The sequence below is a fragment of the Lissotriton vulgaris genome, chromosome 11, assembly GCF_964263255.1.
Source record: "Lissotriton vulgaris chromosome 11, aLisVul1.2, whole genome shotgun sequence".
In the NCBI taxonomy this organism is placed as follows: Eukaryota; Metazoa; Chordata; class Amphibia; order Caudata; family Salamandridae; genus Lissotriton; species Lissotriton vulgaris.
This window is the reverse complement of record NC_141699.1, coordinates 593,943,375-593,963,863: the sequence shown is the minus strand read 5'-3', so window position 1 is coordinate 593,963,863 and position 20,489 is coordinate 593,943,375. Positions and strand designations below refer to the sequence as shown.

Sequence of the window (20,489 nt, the reverse complement as noted above, 5' to 3'; positions counted from 1 at the left end):
AAACTATAGTAAAGAATCGAAAATGCTTTATGCACAGGTACTAGCCTCTTATAAAAAACTGATCATTGAGGAAAAGAGTACCTACTTTATCTCAAAGATTTTGGCCTCAAAAAACTCTAGCAAAGAGCTCTTTGCCACAGTTAGAAATTTAGCAAAACTTCCGGTCAAACCCAAAATTGATAACACTCCAGATTTCTGCAATACCCTTGGCCAGGCCTTTGTGGACAAGGTGGAGTTGGTTATAGAACTTTTTCCAATCTTGCCAGCGACTCACCTCCTATCAGGAGTAATCCTGCCTCTAATTCATCTGGCTTTTCTTTCATGTCCCCAACTACAGATCAGATTACGGAAACTATAATGGGCGTTACATCTGGGGACACATCCGATCCTTGTCCCCCTAAAATGTTTCATCTCTTCTCTAACATTCTCAGGGAGCAGTTAACTTTACTGTTCTCCGAGATTATACTCCAGGAGCAATTCCCTGAAGTACGGAAAATAGCATTGGTTCTCCCATTCCTGAAAAAGCCTCATCTAGACCCGGTTGAAGCCAACAACTATCGACCAATTTCCAGAATCCCGTTTTGCTCTAAGGTCCTGGAAAAATTGATGAACACCCAACTGTCAGAGTATATCTCTACTCATAACATACTTGATCAATCACAACTTGAATTTAGAAAAGGCCATGGAACTGAGACCGCCTTAATTACAGCTAGCGAGGAGCTTAGGAAGTCACTGGATGAAGGCGGTAAGGCCGCCTTGATATTATTAGATCTATCGGCGGCCTTTGATAACGTCAATCATAAAATCTTAATCTCCAGACTGTCGTAAGTTGTATTCTAGGCTCTGCTACAGCTCTACTAAAATCCTATCTTACTGATAGATCTTTTAGAGTCGAACTTAAGGAATCCAGTTCCCAAACTTACAATCTGCAATGTGGAGTACCCCAGGGCTCTGCAGCCCCACTTTATTTAACATTTATGTAGCTCCACTGGCAGTAATATTAAGACAATATGGGTTCTCTGTAATATCATATGCGGACGACACGCAGGTAGTCGTCACAGCAACCAATAATGTGGATGATACTGCAGATCTTTTTAACAACTGTATGCGCCACGTAAATGCTTGGATGCAATCCAACTGCCCCAAGCTGAATGGCACTAAGACAGAGATACTGCTGCTGGGCACCGACCCCTTGGCTTGGTCACCTAAGTTGTGGCCTTCAGAGCTGGGCGAATGTCCTACACCCGTTTCTAAAGAAAAAATCTTGGGTTTATTTTTGACCACAAGCTGACTTTTGACAGCAAAATTAATTGCCTGTCTTCCAGCGTCTGGGCCATCCTTAAAATGATTAGGAAGATTCGTGCCTTTATTCCGCCTGACATGGACAGAGTTTAAATGATCAGGAAATGGACATTACATCATGAGTAACAGTAGCATGCATAATGTACAAACGGTCTAATTCACAGGACTTTCATTGTATTTCTATGTTGCGATGAAATGCTTGATGGGGAAGGTAGTTTTGCCATGCAACAGTAGCAGGCGGGAGCAATTATACTATTGAAAAATCGCGAAATCCACAATCAGCATGAAGAGTGGGCGGGGAGAAAGAAAGGGTTTTAAGTGAAAGGAAGGGAGGGGCACAGTAAAGATCGGGTAGAAGACGCTGGGAGGAAGGAATGTTTTTAACAGCTCAGGGCAGGTATGTGTACAGCTTGCAGTAAAATAATGTTTCACAAGGGAAGTAAACCGAAATGAATATTGTAGAACAGACGTTTAGCAAAAAGTTACTAAGAGCGAATGCATGGATTAAACACATCATGTTTGGTAAAGGGTTTAGCTAATTAAGCAAACAGGGAGAGATGCTGGGTGGAACATGTAGTACTGAGTTTGTTTTGAAAACGGAGAGGAGTGAGGGTGGTAACAGTATGACGGGAGTGATTGATTTAAGCAGGAGGGAACGAGGGGTGTGCACTTCATGTTTTTAGTTTAAGAAGTAAGCTGTTGATGGTTTGGTAGAAAGGAAGGGTTTCGTTTATTTAAACAAAATGATCGTTTTGTGCATAATCTGAATATAAAACATAGAGCAACAATAGGGATTGTATTAATTGGAGATTGTTTTTATTGATTGAAGTGACCCCTGAAGAAGTGCTTTTGAGCACGAAATGCATTGGGTTTTGACGAAATAAATACTGCCCTGAATGAAGAAATGCTTATGTCGTGTTCTTTCCAAGAGTTCCGGATGGGCACAGTGGGAGCACTAGAAACTTAGAAAATTGCATGATCACTCCGCCTGTGGAATTAAAGCATATTATAACCAAAAACAATGAATAAAATGAACGAGTAGAAAGATGAAAATGGAGTACGTTTTTGAATTAATTGCCGAGATTGGCACAAATAAGCTGTGCGACTGGATGGGGTGAAATGTCGCCCCAAAGTCATGTGTTTTATTCCGCCCGAGGCATTAAAAACTGTTGTAACGGCCCTTGCCATCTCCAGGCTGGATTATGGCAACGCGCTGTATTTGGGGATCCAAGCTCAATTCATGAAAAAGCTAAAACGACTGCAGATTGCTGCATCTAGACTTATTTTGAATATACCAAAATATGAGTCGTATCCTGCAATTGGACACACTGCACTGGCTTTCAGTCAGTAGGAGAATAGTATTCAAGGCCCTATGGATCATCTTCAAGGCACTCCAGGGGAATGGTCCCTTATACCTGAGAGGGCACTTAAAAGTTTATGCTCCTTCCAGAAATCTCAGATCTGCTCAACAAAAATTGCTGCAAATCCCCAGGTTCAAACAAGTACGCAGAGGAGGCAGGGGTTTCCAAATAAGAGCTATCAAATCTTGGAATCGCCTTCCATTAACAATTAAAAACATCGCAGATCTAAAAACTTTAAGGAAGTCAGTAAAAGCATGGTTGTTCCAGTCTGACCTCTAAGCTCACTTACACGCTAGTTCTTTACCTGTCTAGTCCTCAGCGCCAAGACGCCTTCCGGCATTCGCTGCGCTATATAAATTTAACTCAAATCAAATCAAAATCTCACTTATATGGCAGCATTTGCATTGCATTAAGCATTATGCCTGCCAATCACACTGACTGTCCTCTGCTTGCTAATTGCGGTCACATGCCTTTGGGTTTGCTAGACTGACTGTTCTGAACATGTGTTACTTATGACTACATCTCCCATAATGCATTGCAGGTTATGAGTAAAACATGGACTGGAGTGAGAGTACCTATGCCTCTCTGGGGATTGGGGTTGGGGAGGAGGGTGCACAGCATGCCCTGCATGCATCTTACATTGTTTGCTGGCAGCTCTGGCAGAGCTGTCTGCATTGCCGATCCCACTCACACTCTCCGGCTGGAGGGTGGACTCAACCATGAGCTCCAGGGCTGTTGGTGCAGGTGCTCTGCTTCTCCCTCCACCAGTTTTGCTGGCCTGACTCTGCCTTTAAGCCTCCTCGCCTTCGCAGTCTTCCTCAGGTCATACCATCTTTTCTTTATGTCATCAATGGAGCACTGGGTGACCCCAATGGCATTAATCTTGCTCTGAATAGCAAGCCAGATAGGTCTCTTCTGCGATTGTTATAAACTAATTGCAAACTAGGTAGTTTGTGTAAGTCGCCCACTGTTCACTTGCTGTATTAACACCTATTCACTATAATCATGGTCTTCACAATGTTGAATTTTCACACTGTTGTATTATTCATAATCGTAAACAAAAATGATCAAACAGTTTACTGCATAGCATTCATGACAGTTGAATAAATTAGCTTGTGTCCTATACACTTTTCACTGCTATCCTATATACAAGATGCATTAGATGAATATTTTTACAACAATTCCATAAGCGATGCCCAATGCATTTCGGAACCTCATGGTTCATTCCTCAGGGGCTGATCTGTGAATAAAGTATATTATAATATTGTGTTACTGTCCTTGGTGAAACCAAGTCCCATACTTGTGTGGATAAATGAGGCTTAATCGATGCCTACCTTGTTGGCACTAATGTGATGATCCTACGTCTTCATGACCACCTTATCTACAAAACCAAAAATGTACAATGACTATGTGTTTATCTACGTATATCACCATTATGTGACATGACGACGAATGTATACCAAAAGGACTTGAACTTATCAAAGCTTACCATTGCCGGCCAAATAACTAAATCTGAAGACACTGGAAGTCAAAAATTGGATAAAAAACTGTCAAGTGATGTTCTTAATGTGTATTAATTAGAACCATTAGCACCATCAATATAACAATCATACCTTATAGTCCTGGTCAATAAGTTGTAGTGCTAAAGTGAATAAATCAAATAGATCCAAATGTTAGTAATCCATATTACTCAAAATGGATGGAGTAACCAAATGACGCTGCCATCATCTTACCCAATAGTTAAATGCAAAACGATTTTCTGTAAACGAGAAAAACGAAACGTCCGTTTTAATCAATGTTACGCGAGCAACGTGAAATTCAGATAACTTAAAACTACCAGCATCTCCGATGACCCATACCTGTGTAATAATTCGCCTAAACCGCAATCTCGGATCCGTGTTTCTGATTATGGAACGCCGGGTTTCCTGAAGTTCAAATATGGAAGTAAGGAAATGAAAGAGGGACTAGAAACACTCGTCGCTTAGTGTTCTAGTCCGGGTGTCATCTTGTAATAGAGTAAATGTTAACTCAATGCACACTGATTAAGTGTGATTGTATACAGAAGCCTGAGTATTAATGAATACTACGGGTGATAATACAAATCTGGTAATCACCAGTCCATGTGAAAAACGCATATCGCAAATAGAATTACTGAGTGAATAATACCCTCGCCATGGCAAAATATCTAGCCAATGAAACTGTAAGTGAACAGAAGTGAGTAGTAAATAAAATACGTGCAAAGATGTGTTTAGTGTTTTCTTGTGATTTTCCCATGTAGGTAGTTCGTCATGTTAGTCCAGGTCTCCAATGACCGATGTGTCAGTGTTTTATGAGTGTTTTAATAACAGCGTATATCAGACATCATCATTCTTCATGAGACAATGAACAGACATATAAAAATGTGAACATTAATACAAACATACTAAAATAGTTTTAAACAAAGACACGTCTAAACAGATTCATGTATTTGTGTGTGTATGATGTACTGAATGTATCCTTGACAGTTTTACTATTAATCACCTATTCTAGATGAAACATGATTAATCTAACCTATCATTTAATCCCACTGGGCTCATGGTATTAAGAAATTTGATCCAAAAGATCTCTCGCTGAAGCAATTTTTTGTGATTATCTACTCCATTTATAAGAGGAACATGTTCAATAATCATAATACGTAACTGAGAGATCATGTGTTTACTTTCCTGCCAGTGGATTGCCAGGGGGAAGTCGTGCTTTGAGTTCGTATCCGGCTTTTATGTTCTGTTATTCTTACTTTCAATTTTCGTTCTGTCTTTCCGACATACATTTTTCCACAAGGGCATTTGATGCCATATATTACGTTTTGTGTGTTGCAATCACTCGTGTGTCGTACACTAATCAATGCTCCTGTAGTTTGGGTGAGTGAATGTGTTCCCCAATGCGATGTTGTTGCAGTGGGTACAGTTGTAACATTTTAAAGTCCCTTTAAATTGTTGTGCGGTGATTTTTGTAGATGGTCTTGATAGTAATTGTCGGAGATTTTGTCCTCTTGTGTAAACATGCATAGGTGGTTCCTTGAATATATCATTAAATTCTGGTTCATTAGAAAGAAGTTCCCATCGGGTATTAATGATTTTCTTTATTGTTGCCGACTGTGTAGTGAATCTTGACACGAATACCATTTTATCTTCCTTGTTAGGTTGTTTAGGTGTCAGTAGATCATGACGCGTAAGGGAAGCCACTCTCATTTCACTAACTTGTAATATTGTTTCAGGATAAGCTCCTTGCTGTATTTATCTAGCCTCTGTTTTAATCCTTCCAAATTTATTTGCCAGGTGTTATCCTCCATTCAGCACTGAATCCATGGACTTTTTAGATGTGAGAGTGTTAAAAACTTCTGATGGACAAAATTTACAAACAGAACTATATACCAAGCCAACTGATCGCAACAATGCATTACAATTCACTAGTTTTCACCCCAGAAGTTTAAATAACAACTTACCATTCTCCCAATTGATACGTATCAAAAGGATTTGTTCAGACACAAACACATGTAAAGTTAAGACACAAGAACAACTTCGTAAATTCATGGATAGAGGTTATCCTGAAACAACATTACAACTTAGTGAAACGAGAGTGGCCTCACTTACACAGCAGGATCTACTGACACCTAAACAACATAAAAAGGAAGATAAAATGGTATTCGTGTCAAGATTCACTACACAGACGGCAAACAATAAAGAAAATCATTAATACCCGATGGGAACTTCTTTCTAATGAACCAGAATTTAATGATATATTCAAGGAACCACCTGTGCATGCTTACACAAGAGGACAAAATCTCCGACAATTACTATCAAGACCATCTACAAAAATCACCACACAACAATTTAAAGGGATTTTAAAATGTTACACCTGTACCCACTGCAACAACATCGCATTGGGGAACACATTCACTCACCCCACTACAGGAGCATTGATTAGTGTACGACACACGAGTGATTGCAACACACAAAACATAATATATGGCATCAGATGCCCTTCTGGAAAAATGTATGTCGGAAAGACAGAACGAAAATTGAAAGTAAGAATAACATAACATAAAAGCCGGATACGAACTCGGAGCACCACCTCCCCCCCTGGCAATCCACTGGCAGGAAAGTAAACACATGATCTCTCACTTACGCATTATGATTATTGAACATTTTCCTCTTAGAAATGGAGTAGATAATCACAAAAAATTGCTTCAACAAGAGATCTTTTGGATCAAATTTCTTAATACCATGAGCCCAGTGGGATTAAATGATAGGTTAGACTATTCATGTTTCATCTAGAATAGGTGATTAAGATTAAAACTGTCAAGGATACATTCAGTACATCATACACACACAAAATACATGAATCTGTTTATATGTGTCTTTGTTTAAAACTATTTTAGTATGTTTGTATTAATGTTCACATTTTTATATGTCTGTTCATTGTCTCATGAAGAATGATGATGTCTGATATACGCTGTTATTATAACATTCATAAAACACTGACACACGAGTCAGTGGAGACCTGGACTAACATGACGAACTACCTACATCGGAAATCACAAGACAACACTAAACACATTTTTGCGCGTATTTTATTTACTACTCACTTCCGTTCACTTACAGTTTCATTGGCTAGATATTTTGTTGTGGCGAGGGCATTATTCACTCAGTAATTCTATTTACGATAGGCGTTTTTCACACACACTGGTGTTGACCATATTTGCATTATCACCCGTAGTATTCATTAATACTCAGGCTTCTATACACAATTACGCTTAATCAGTGTGCATTGAGTTAACATTTACTCTATTTCAAGATGGCACCCGGACTAGAACACTAAGCGACGAGTGTTTCTAGTCCGTCTTTCATTTCCTTACTTCCATATTTGAACTTCAGGAAACGCGGCGTTCCATAATCAGAAACACGGATCCGAGATTGCGGTTTAGGCGACTTATTACACAGGTATGGGTCATCGGAAATTCTGGTAGTTTTAAGTTATCTGGATTTCACGTTGCTCGCGTAACATTGATTAAAACGGATGTTTAGTTTTCTCGTTTACAGAAAATCGGTTTGCATTTAACTATTGGGTAAGATGATGGCAGCGTCATTTGGTTACTCCATCCATTTTGAGTAATATGGATTACTAACATTTGGATCTATTTGATTTATTCACTTTAGCACTACAACTTATTGACCAGGACAATAAGGTATGATTGTTATATTGATGGTGCTAAGGGTTCTATTTAATACACATTGAGAACGTCACCTGACAGTTTTTTATCCATTTTTTGACTTCCAGTGTCTTCAGATTTAGTTATTTGGCCGGCAATGGGAAGCTTTGATAAGTTCAAGTCCTTTTGGTATACATTTGTCGTCATGTCACATAATGGTGATATACGTAGATAAACACATAGGAATTGTGCATTTTTGGTTTTGTAGATAAGGTGTTCATGAAAATGTAGGATCATCACATTAGTGCCAACAAGGTAGGCATCGATTAAGCCTCATTTATCCACACAAGTATGGGACTTGGTTTCACCATGGACACTAACACAATATTATAATATACTTTATTCACAGATCATCACCTGAGGAAGAAACCATGAGGTTCTGAAATGCATTGGGCATCGCTTATGGAATTGTTGTAAAAATATTCATCTAATGAATCTTGTATACAGGATAGCAGTGAAAAGTGTATAGGACACAAGTTGATTTATTCAACTGTGATGAATGCTATGCAGTAAACTGTTTGATAATTTTTGTTTACCATTATGAATAATACAACAGCGTGAAAATTCAACATTGTGGAGACCATGATTATAGTGAAATGGTGTTAATACACCTAGTGAACAGTGCGCGACTTACACAAACTACATAGTTTGCGATTAGTTTATGATTTCTATACTTACAAGGGGTGACATCCCTTGCTAGTCGTAGCACCATTGAAAGATTGAGAAGAAGTTTTAATTGGAGAGAACACGAGTGCTCCCCACATTTTTGTATAGTTTTCTCTTATGCGATTCTGGCACATGGAGGGACTGCTTGCCAAACAACTTATCATGGTCCTTGGTGACTTATTTAAAGAGGACCTCCAGCTCCTTCTCACTAAATGTCTGTTTTCGTTTTCTTTCTGCTCCCTCCTTCTCTCTCTCCTGGTTTGCCATTTTGCTAGTTTTTCTTTTTTTGCAAAGAGAGGCTGTGTTGCTCCTGGCTTCTCTGCTCAGCTACCTGCCTCACTGTCAGCTCCAAGTTCAGTGCAGCTGCCTGGGTGTGGCCACTTCCTGTTTGGGAGGTAATTGGGATGCACAGGATTGGCAGATTCAACAAATTCCGAATTTTTAAATTACTGAATCAGTATTTACTGATTCGGTATTGGATTCGGTATTTACGAATCGGTATTGGGGTTACGGTATTTTTTTATGTTTACCGATATCTTCCGAATCGCTATTTTTTACCGATTAATACCGATTCGGTAATTTTTAACGAATATTTACGTACATCGGAGATACCAATTCCTTAATGCGGAATCTGTAAAATTCGGCGATTCCTTAATGCCGAATCGGTAAAATTCGGTATTAAGGAATCAGTATTTCACGTTTTACCTACATCTAGCCCTATGTTGCTACCACTTTCACCTTTTCCCCAAAAACCAGTGGTGCACATTTTATTCCAAACTCTAAAGTCTTGAATTGCTAATTAGAAAGCTTCACCATAAACATGAGATACCTACATGAAAGTATGCATCTTTCAGGTCAAAGGTGGCAAAGTAATCGTTCTTCTCTAATTGCAGCAGGACTTCCCGATCCGGGAGTGTCATAGTCTGAAATTTCTGTATTTCGAAAAATGTGTTGTCAAATATTGGCCTAGATATCAAATCATATTTACATATTAATACGTATTTCTTTCATAAGGTGGTACTTCTCCTGCACCTTTCAATTATAGCAAATTAATTTGTGTTTCAATGTCTCTAATTGCTGTTTTTGTATGTCTGTTTCTTTGGTAGAATTGAAATATTTTAGGAACACTACGCAGTATTCATATTTCATATTGTTTAACCCCCATTTGTATGTGATGGACTGCCATATTTCTAGGTAGTCCTAGATTCTGCTGCTTACTGGTGTTAAATGTTGTGGTGGGACCGAAGAGTCTTTTAGGGGACGAGATGGCTCCTCTATTGGAGAAACCTCTGCCTCTAAAGTGCTGTCTGCTATGCTATTTTTGATACCATTGGCCTTGATTTGGCTGATGGGATGGCTTGTTTCTGAACTCATGCATTTTAGGGGCAGTCTATCATGACCTCTATTAGCCAATGCTCTACCTATGTGAAAGGAACACCTCACTTACAGGCCCCCCACTGGCAATGGGTTCTGGGTTTTTTCATGTCTTCAAGCCTCTGACCCTCAAGATTTCTAAATAAAAGCTCTCTTGTGGAAGTAGCATTGATTAAATTTGCTTGCACTTAATTTCTGAACCCTGAAATTCAAAACAAAAAGGGTCTGGGTAATACTGTGTCCACTGTCACCTGTATGTATCTGCAGCATCCAATGCTGGTTTTATGCCTGTTTTCACAATAGTTCTACCCTTTCCCATCACTTTTGCACTCTTTTGATACAGGTCTGACAGATGTTGGAGCATATCCTCCATTTTTCCTGCTGATGGAGTGCATATCTACTAAGCAAACAGCTGGAATATGCTATACACCATTGCGTGCCCACAGCACAGGTATTTACTGCCTCTGTATAGAGGAAGGGTCATGAGGTCAGCACTCTTCCTAGCTGTGCTGACAAGTACTGAGTTCTGCAGGAATGGTATACAGATTTAATTCATTTCTTGGAGCTACTGCTCTTTAGGTTACTGCCTTTTGGAATACCTCTGCTTTGTTGAACTGCTGATATTACAGGCAGATACTTATTCCAGCTAGACACAGGACGTAGTGTTTCTAGGTGGAAACAAGACTCCTTATGTTCAACTTCCTTTTGTACACCAAAGGCCTAAGTTCCTATCTCCACTATGCTATGGTACTAGTAATATCATCTGGAGGGGATGGTTTCAATGAATAATGTTCTACCACCTTCTCAGCTCAATCTGCCTTAATATCCTTCCTCATCTCTTCCTCCTCTTCATGAATATTATAAAATATATCATCCTCCTTCCTTTCTGGGGGTTGAGAAACCTAGTTTTCCATTTCCTGACTGTCTGCATCATGCTATTCATCCACCTCGTTTGTTTTTCTTTTGTGGTCATTTTTCTATATCCTTTCTATGTGTTTTAATGGCTAATCATTTAGGGTCTATATAAAATACTGAGTAAATGATTTTTCTTCATCAATAAATTATGTTTCAACATTGATAGCATTCTTTTTCTTCTCTGCTTCATACACCTTAGCTCTCTTTAATAATACTTTGATTTTGTCTTGTTTATTCTTTTTTATTTTGAAGGTGCTAAATTAATTTTCTCTTTCAAGGTTGAAAACCTTGGAGTTCCTTGTTTGTCCTTCGAGTTTGACAATATCAGTCTCCTCTTTATTTGGATTGTGAGGTCAAGGGCATCTCTTTCCCAAACCGCGCTTCATCGTCCACAAAAGTTGAGTTCATGCCTTTTGATTGTTTCTTACCAGTGGCTCTGCATTTGGACCATATGGGATAGGATTTTTCCATATTTTTTTCTATTTACGTAGTTTATAGCACTGAGCATTTGTCTTCATGCGTTTTTTAATGTAAACAATTGCAAGGCATTGTTGAAGCCACTGTGGAAACACGGTCACTTACCTTAGGAGTATGTAGAATATATTTCAGAGTCGATTCCTACGCATCAACTGATTAAGAGTATATCTAAATAGTACATCTGTTCAAAGTCAGAGCCATAGTGATGTTACCCCTGAGCCTCCTCTGAAAGCTCAACAACTATCTCCTCAGACAGCAGGCCCAGGTCTTCCATGGTGGAGCCATTCTTTTTCGTTTTTGGCTCCCCTGTCAACTCCATCTTTGCCCAGTATACCACAGTGATCTTAGCTTTATGTACTTTGGTTTTTGGTTTAACAATTAAAAATAGGCATAACAGTCTTTGGAGGCGTGGGTCTCGAGGAAGACAGAGCATGCATACAGGGTATTTGTATGGAACTTTCGCTTGTTTGGGCAAAATGTGAACAAACTACTCAATCTATGATATGGAGCGGAGGAGACTCAAAGTAAAACATCCACTATAATATATACTCTCCAACTATGTCAAAGACCTTGACATAAAACCCATTCTGCTCCATGTTGATTCGTTGCTTTACATCTTCTTTGTGATGATTCTCAATAAAGCAATTAACGTTCATTTTCCTCGGAAACCTCTCCATTAACATTGAACCTACTGGCAGAAAAAGTAATCTGAAATGGACCTCATGTCCTCGAGCATTGTGGGCCTGCTGTAGAGTGCCATGCCAACTGCATGTGAATCACATTTCGAGTGCTCAGTACATTAGTACTTTTTCAGTACTCCATGTAAAAGTGACTCAATAAACTGCTCTTTATCTTTTTGTTGTATTAAGGTTTTACTGTGTGACAATATAGGCATACTATAGATGTCAAATCAAATGTTGATATAGTTGACCAGGCATTCTGCAGATGTTCCGTTTTATTGTTGATATTGTTGACCATTTGATGGACTACCTTTTGTTTGACTCCAAATTTACCCATGTTCTACCTTGGATCACTTGGGTTGCGCCTTTGTTTTTCATCATGATGCAACATCTGGATCATCTTGCATGTTGCCATTTGTGCTGGTAAGGTACCAACAGTCACTGTGATTCAAATACTACTACACACTTTTGATGCTCACTTTATGCTGAATGGCAGAAGTTTGAAATGACAGTTGTTCAAGACCTACCTAGAATCAAAAAACATCTCGAACTTGTGATGCATTGTGATATGAAAGTTCCCATCCCTAAATTACTTTTCAAATGATGTTCCCTCCTCTAGGAAGTAGATTAGATCCTACACTATTGCCATCATAACGGTTTCAGTCAGATTGCACCTAGTAGATCCAACACAGGAGTTCCAATCTTCTTAAGGATAGGGAAGCAAAATTGGATAAGTGTTCTCTGGGACTTTTGCAATAGTGTGCCTCAACACACGACTATCCTTCTACACCCCCACCCGCCAATTACGATCGTCCAATCAAGCCCTCGCCGCAATTCCGCGCATCCATAGATCCACCATGGGGGGAAGATCCTTCACCTACTTAGCAGCCAAAACCTGGAATTCTCTCCCCACCCACCTCCGCCTTACACAGAACCACCTCTCCTTCAGAAAGCAGCTAAAAACCTGGTTATTCGATAAGTAAAGCACCCACCCCCCCTCAAGCGCCTTGAGACCCTCTGGGTGAGTAGTGCGCTATACAAATCTCTGAACTTGAACTTGAACTTTTCTAATAGACGATGCACTGCCTCTTAACATACGCTATGAAGAGCATCTTCATTTTCTTCTAATTAGTGTTGTTAGCAATTGAGCCGACATGACTCCAGCATACTGTTTTTCTGAATGTTTAAGGAAGTCGGGTAATCTGTCCCCAACTAGGGCACTGCAATTAGCTGCTAACATTCGAGATGGAAGGTGTAGCACCATAGTTCACACTTCCTCCACTGCTTGTGCATTTAGCTGTTCTTTATGACTGAACAGCAGGTATACCCGCAGGTTGGGCTCTTCCCCTAAATGAATCATTGGCATCAGTTTCTTTTCCATTTGTTGAGTTTTGTTCATCTGCAGCGGTATCTATGTATAGCTATATACCCTTTGCCTAAAACACAAATTAGACAGAATCTGTATGACTCTCTTAGAAAAGATAGGTTTTCAGTGCATTACTGAAGAACAAATACGGCACCATATTTCAGGAATTAATTTGTAAGTTGCTCCAGAAAACACAGGAATGTCAAGGATTGGAGACGGACTAAGTATCTTCTAGTAGCCACGGTGCCTTTTAGGATATATATATATATATAACTTGTGAAAAACAGGTGTTTGCAGGAACGTTCTCACATTAGAGAACCAGCCAGCAACACAAACTCCTCTCAGAAGACAGTAGATGGGGATCCTTGAAGTCAGAGAAGAAAATTATAGCAAGTTGAAGATAAGAATGAAGGTTAATCCAATTTTTCAAAGAAAAAAGAGGGCTAAATATACATAACATAAGAGTTGTAGAACCAGCAGAAAAATACTACGGCTGCGTTGGGCAGCCGTGAAAGGAAGAAAGACCATGCTCAAATAGTGTACAGACAGGAAAAGGAAATGACATCACAATCATATGAGCCCAGTCACAACAGATTGAGAAAAAAGGATACGAAAACGGTGCACCTCCGTCTTCGAACTTTAAGGTCGAACATGGAAACCTGCACTAGAGTGATAGCCCTCCGCACTGCTGGGAGGCCAATAAACTGCTGGCATCAGCCACTTCCTTCCAAAGTCCAAAATGGCGCACGCAGGGAGTGTACAGAAGGAACTCTCATCAGGACCCCAAAAGCAGAGCATGACCTTAAACCCTTGGGATGGAGGTAAGTGTTTACCCCAAATGCCACCAAATCTGCTGTTACCAAGATAGTCCTGCGGAAGCCATCTGCATGAAATGACGCCGCCTGAGGGAGTACGAGGGAGCAGACTGAAACCCCAGTTCGAAGAAGTTTGTAATGTTGAGCAATTGATATCTTTGTATGCACAGTCCTGTAGCTGGCTGCCTCCTACACCTTCAGTGCCTAGCTCTTCTTCATGCAATTAATGGATAATATTTGTCCTTCATGTGACCAATTGTTTTACCCATCTTCTGGGTGTACTGTAGAAAATATTCAATTTTGACCGCCTCCCTCAAGGTCATTTCGGATTTTTGTGTGAAAGGCTGATGCAGATTGTCTTGAAATGTTTGTTCTGTATGAGAAAAGTTGTGGACTTTGCACTGTGTAAGTAATGACCAGGAGCGAAGTTGTCACCTTAATTTTGTTCCAGCGCCACACCTGTCTAGCAAATTTGGCGAACCTTCCACTGGCATTGTTAGTGAAGGTGTGTGATTTCTTATCCTTTCCCGAGGTGGCTGGGGTGGGGGTGAGGCCCTTGGAATTGGATTTTGCTGATCTCCTATGAGTTGTAGTTTCAAACAGCTAACCAGGTTCTGGGACCTTCTGAACACAAATTATGTGTCCTGGTAACCAGTCCTCTTTCTTTTCTGCAATTCGTGCTACCAGCCTGAATGTAACTGAATTAGGAAACAAATTATTTGCAATCTCTAGAAAGTCTGGCGGCATTGGCAGAAACAATATTTACTGTCTGAATTCGATCAAACATTTGTACTGAAAAGCATGCCTGTTGCAAGCTGTTCCATGTCTTAGATGTTTTATGAATCACTGCATAAAAAAGCGTTAGATCATTGGGCAGCGACAGCTTGGCTCGGTCGGGAATCATGTGGAAAATGTTATAACACAGTCTTACTTTCCATACTCGCATGGTTTGATATTGGGACAAATGCCCTTTGCATGACCTGGGAAAGCTGGGCTGCCATACAATATACATTTTGTTGTGTCCTGCCCTATTTTTACTATCCAGTCAGCTCAGAAATCTGAGAGTTCGCTGGTGGGCGCTCACATTTTTTGTTGTGCTGCTCGTCAGCATAGTTAGGCTCTTCAAACATCAGGTCAGAAGAAAGTGAACCCTCCAAATGCAAGTCCGATCTTCTCATCCAAGGCTGTGAGGTGACAGCGAATTAGAGTACAAGCGAAAAGGCCTTTTCACCTGTAGCCTAAGAGGAGCCTGTCTAGTGGTTCCAACTGTTTAACAGGTGACCAGTCTCCCAGGACTGAGGTCTCATGTCTACTACCATGTGTGCGTTGTATACTCGTGTTGTGAGTGTTTGTAGTGCAGCTGCCTGATTGGTGGGTCTCAGTTTGAACATCTCCTGCATGGCTGCATACACTGGTGTCTCACCTGCAAGCAGAGTGCACATGACAACAACACCTGCTTGTGAATGTCCTCTGGACCTCCACCCCAAAACAGTCTCCTTTGTTGGGTGGGTGGAGGGAGAGTAGCATTGCCTTCCGTTTGTGTAGTGCAGGGATCCAGCAGCTAGAATGTAAACCACACCTTCTTCATTTTTTCCTGTTGCTATCAGCTTGAACTGGTGTTCTTCACTTGAGCTCTCTCATTTCATTTGCTTGCTTCATATTTGAAGCCTTTCCTTGTCCCTCTTGTGTTTGTCTCTCCCCGGAGCATAACCTCTTTACCATCTCTCCGATTGGCCAGCTTCTATCTTTCCAATGCTCACATTCGAGAACTACTTTTCTACTTTTTTCCCTTTACTTTCAACACTCCATGAGAGTGCACAAGTTTTCTAGCCCTCTCCCTTGTATGCTTCTCCCGCCTCAAATTCCGACCCCTCACATTGAGGCTCTGTTTTGAGATACCATACGTATTGTATTTACAATATTTTGAAATGCATTTTTCTTTTTTGAAACAATACTTTACAGACAAACGCTAGTAAAGCCAATGGCACGGCACTCACATTAGCAAGGTGAGGCCTATTGGCTTTGCCAGTGCTTGTTTGGAATTTTGTATGGACCAGGTTTCTCAACATGCTCTTACGACTCTGGCTCAAACTATGGATAACAAATAGCCTAAATCTTGACGTGAGCCTTCTCCTTTAACAAAGGCACATTTGTCTCAAGTATACCAGCTCCTTTTAGTTTTGGTGTAGTGGCAGGGTACAACTAAAGACGAACTATAGGAATTACGTTACAATACAAGTACGGACTAGGGCAGGAAATCATCACAAATCCTACCTGTCAGCAAATAATTGTGTCACAGCATACATCACCGAATTTGTGATCACATGGAACACATATTCTGTTTTCAGGCGAGCTGATGCTTCAGCGGAACTGGTGGATGGCCATGCTGGCACAGAAAATACAGGTTCCACATAAAGACCGCTTATGTAATTCTCATCTCATTGAGGTCCTTTTTCCATTTCATTGATCATCAAGGGCTACTCACTTGTGTACCATTGCCACGTCCCAACCTTTTTCGACGTTATTGCCATCCTAGCCCTAACCACACCTGCTGCAACTTTGTTGCTAACCCGCCACTTAGCCACTTGTATCCATGTCTGTTAATCACTCCATTCATAGGAGAAACATAGGATGGAACGATCTGCCAGGTATCTAGTGGTTGGCTGCACAGGCCTCACTGTGGAGTTCACAGGTTGAAGGCGTCATAGAACCTAGTTCTCTTTACTGTTCCTCACAGCAGACAGAAGTAGTGTAGATGAGTTGCTAGTGAACCACTCAATAGAGGTACAACCCAGAATATGGGAGGGAGCAGAGTATGCCTGGGAGTGTCTCAGTGTCTAATCTTATTGCTTTTTTTACTGGACACTAGGAAAGTCTACTTGTGTACTTTTGTTAGCTATTTATTCACCCACTCACCACGTCATGCATCCACTCATTCATGCCTATATGACTCACCCTTCCACCTATCACTCTAGCATGCGTGAATCCACAAGCCCATTTACACAAGTACTTTCATCCATCCACTATGTGAACCATATGAATCAATCCATCCACCCTCTCACACTTCTATGCAAACACTTTACCAACAAACATACAGGAATACACACATCCCACATCAAGAAACACATTCTTTCAAATACCACTACTGATGAGGACTTTAGAACTGGACATAAAAAGTCATCTGTGGTCACCACAACTTGACACAATAATCCAGAGGTAGTCTCCAGAGCTTGATATCCAAGATGCAGCAACAGAATAAGCCTTAACATTATTTCCACACACATTCTTCAGAGCAGTACTTAATGTGCCGGAGAATGTCCTTAGAAGTGGATACTACACTGTAGATGTTGCTTTCGAAACTAGACACAATACAACAGAGGGGGCCTTTAGAACTGGACAGGATATGCTAGATGACCTCTTCTGAAATGGACACAACACTTCATATGTGGCACAGAGCACTGAATACAATATCCCAGATCAGGGTTGGCTTTATATTAAGTGATGATTGTACGGAAGAGTATTCAGGCATACCACAAGAGGGGGGATCCAAACTGCAACAAAAGGTCTCACAGGTTGGTCTATGCTAGGCGAGATGAGTTCAACATGGCAACATTTTATTTTGATTCGGCTCTGAAAATCCTTGCCACAACACTTAAGATGTGACAACTTGCCAGAAGTGGTTTCAGCAAAGGACACAATATGCCACATGTGGCCTCCAGACCAGGATACATGCTCCAGATATGGCCTTTCCAGCAGTAACCTTATACACCAGGCCAGGCATTCCAAAAGGGACACAATAACCTTGGAGCGTCAGGCATTTTAAATAATCCATATGGCTCTCCACACCAGGACAGTTCTCCAGATTAAGACTGTTTTAACTGTACTGCACTTCAGACCTGGCTTTCAGAAAGTAAAAGAGAAGTCTTCCAGAAGTGGGCAAAATACAATAAAGGTCAATGGTAATTATTCCAAATGATGGCGCGAGAGACTGGTAGGAGGGAAAAGGCACACTGGGAAGAGTATGTTCTGCCATTTAGGTCACAAGATATTGCGTTACTCCTCCCTTAATGTTACAATGCGAAGGGCACCAACTACACCCTTACATTGTTTTACGCTCAGTGGTGAAAGTGGAGTGCTAATTGTAGTAGGTATGTGCCCTGTGATTTGCATTTAAGCATAGATGTGTATTTATTGTGCAAAACGTGCTATCACTGCCTATGTCCGAATGTAACCAAGAGGAGTTTGAAAAATGAAAAAGATGGAAAGTCTGCTATTGTATAGGACCAAATGCGTTTGTGTATAACAATGCCACCTCAATTTTTTGGAAGTATGTCCTTGTAAACGAGATAGTAGGATATTGGAATAAGGATGTGAAATTATGGCATTGATATGGAAGTAAAGCAAGCGTGGCTGACGAATAGTAGATCTAGGGTGTGAAATATATTAAGTTGAGCAATTTCAGAGGCCTGAACTTGAACTGACATGTTATTAACATGCATTTGAAAATGTTGCATCAAGAAGGGGGGGTTAATTTGTTTGGAGTTTCCAAGGTGATGGCATTGTCATTGAGTATGCTGACAATTGTAAAACGCACATATTGCAGAAGATAACAAACAGCATGAGTAGTGTGAACAATCTGAAAAACTGGCAGTGAAAAGGAATTTATAAAACAATAGCCATCATTGTAGTAATGTCTGCATAGGTAAGAACTGTAGCAGAGCAGAGCTATATGGCGACAAATGCATGATAGTAAATTAGAGGGTTGTCAGTACAGTTAAACATAGGACTATTAGGGGGCAGGTGGAATGTGGCTATGTTCAGAACCAAGTTGCGGTAGATCTTGAAAGTTTGAGCTGAAAACAGAGCCAAACTGCCCATTTGGTGTGGGATGACTACTATTGTGGAAGGTGTAGAGCAGTCCTGAAGTTTTACAGAAGTCTCTGTTGTCATCTGTGCAAGTCAATGTTGAGAAGGCTCATACCAATAGTTCTAACATGATTATTATTATTATTACATTTCTTATATAGCGCCAGAATCGCCCCCCGAAGGGGTATCTCCGCGCTTGCCTTGGGAACCCGTCCTGGTTTTTCCCTGTGAGATAGCCCCTACAGGGCATCCCCAAGGTGAAAGCCAGGCATCCCGCCGCGGGGGGCCGTTGTGGAGATTAAGCAAGCTTAATGCCCAGAGTTGCAGAGTGTGAACCCATGATTAGGTCAGGCACCGAAGCGAGAATTATCGAGTCCGTGGACATTTGAGCTCAACACCCTGCCGTGTCGGGAATCGAACCCTGGTCCCGAGTCTGACCTCTGCTTCAGGGTCTGCCTGCTCTAACCAGTGAGCCACACTTCCCCATATTTCGAGGGTTTACTTATGACAGTGGACTGAACACAGAGTAGAGGGAAGTTAAGTGTAACCTCTGTATTTGAACCCGAGTTATGTGTAAAGAACTTAGAAATAAAGAAAATAGATTACAAATAATTGCAGATCACCACCGCTGTTGATGGCGCACAGCACTTCAATGCTATATATATATTAGGGCTGGGAAGGCTCACATCATTACTTTTAAGGTGGATGCCCTATTTTTCTCACATGGCCATGGAAATGGAGTGAACTAGTTAAAATCGTGATGATGTTAATTAATGTTTACAAATTTAAAAAAAGTGCTTGCCTCTTGTTTCCCAAGAGTGATGGGGGGCACTGCAAGTCAAAGTCACTCCTGGGATCACCCACTACTGAAGATTGTTGGGGAGGGCCCATATCTGGCTGATACTGATTGGCGGTTATTTGAGTTCTTTTGGAGTCAGTTGTCACAACATAATATGTTTGAGAGCTGGTCAATGAGTGGGGGTGAAGGAAGAGCTGTCATTGACCTGAGCAGGGCAGGTAGCCAAGAGGCACAGGTTTGAGGATGCCAGACAGAGTTTTACCTGCATGTCAGGATGTGCTATGTATGATAGCTAATATGCTGCATCTAGATGCCAGTATATACGGTAGCGCAGACAAGGAAGCCTTGACTGGACTGCAGTGAGTGGGCATAAGTCAGACAACCAAATAAAGTAGGGCCAGCCGAACTGACTGCAGCAGTGACTTGGAGGTTGAGTTGCGACTGGAAGCAGACTACACCAGTTTGCAGAGGCACAGACAAGCTCCCGATTCAAAGAATTTTAGACTGTTGTAATCTCAACTGATAAAGAGTCTTTTTTCTCTTGATAGAGTCCATTAATGTTGCAAGGATAAACTACAAAGGAAAAAGAACATTGGAGAAAGGAATCAAGTCATAGCGTC

The 20,489-nt window shown here is 40.8% G+C and overlaps 1 protein-coding gene across 1 annotated transcript in view; it reads right to left on the bottom strand.

The window, feature by feature from the left end:
- The window catches only part of BMP1 (bone morphogenetic protein 1), a 629,932-nt gene that overhangs the window by 220,753 nt on the left and 388,690 nt on the right, over positions 1-20,489 (bottom strand). The window lies entirely within an intron of this gene.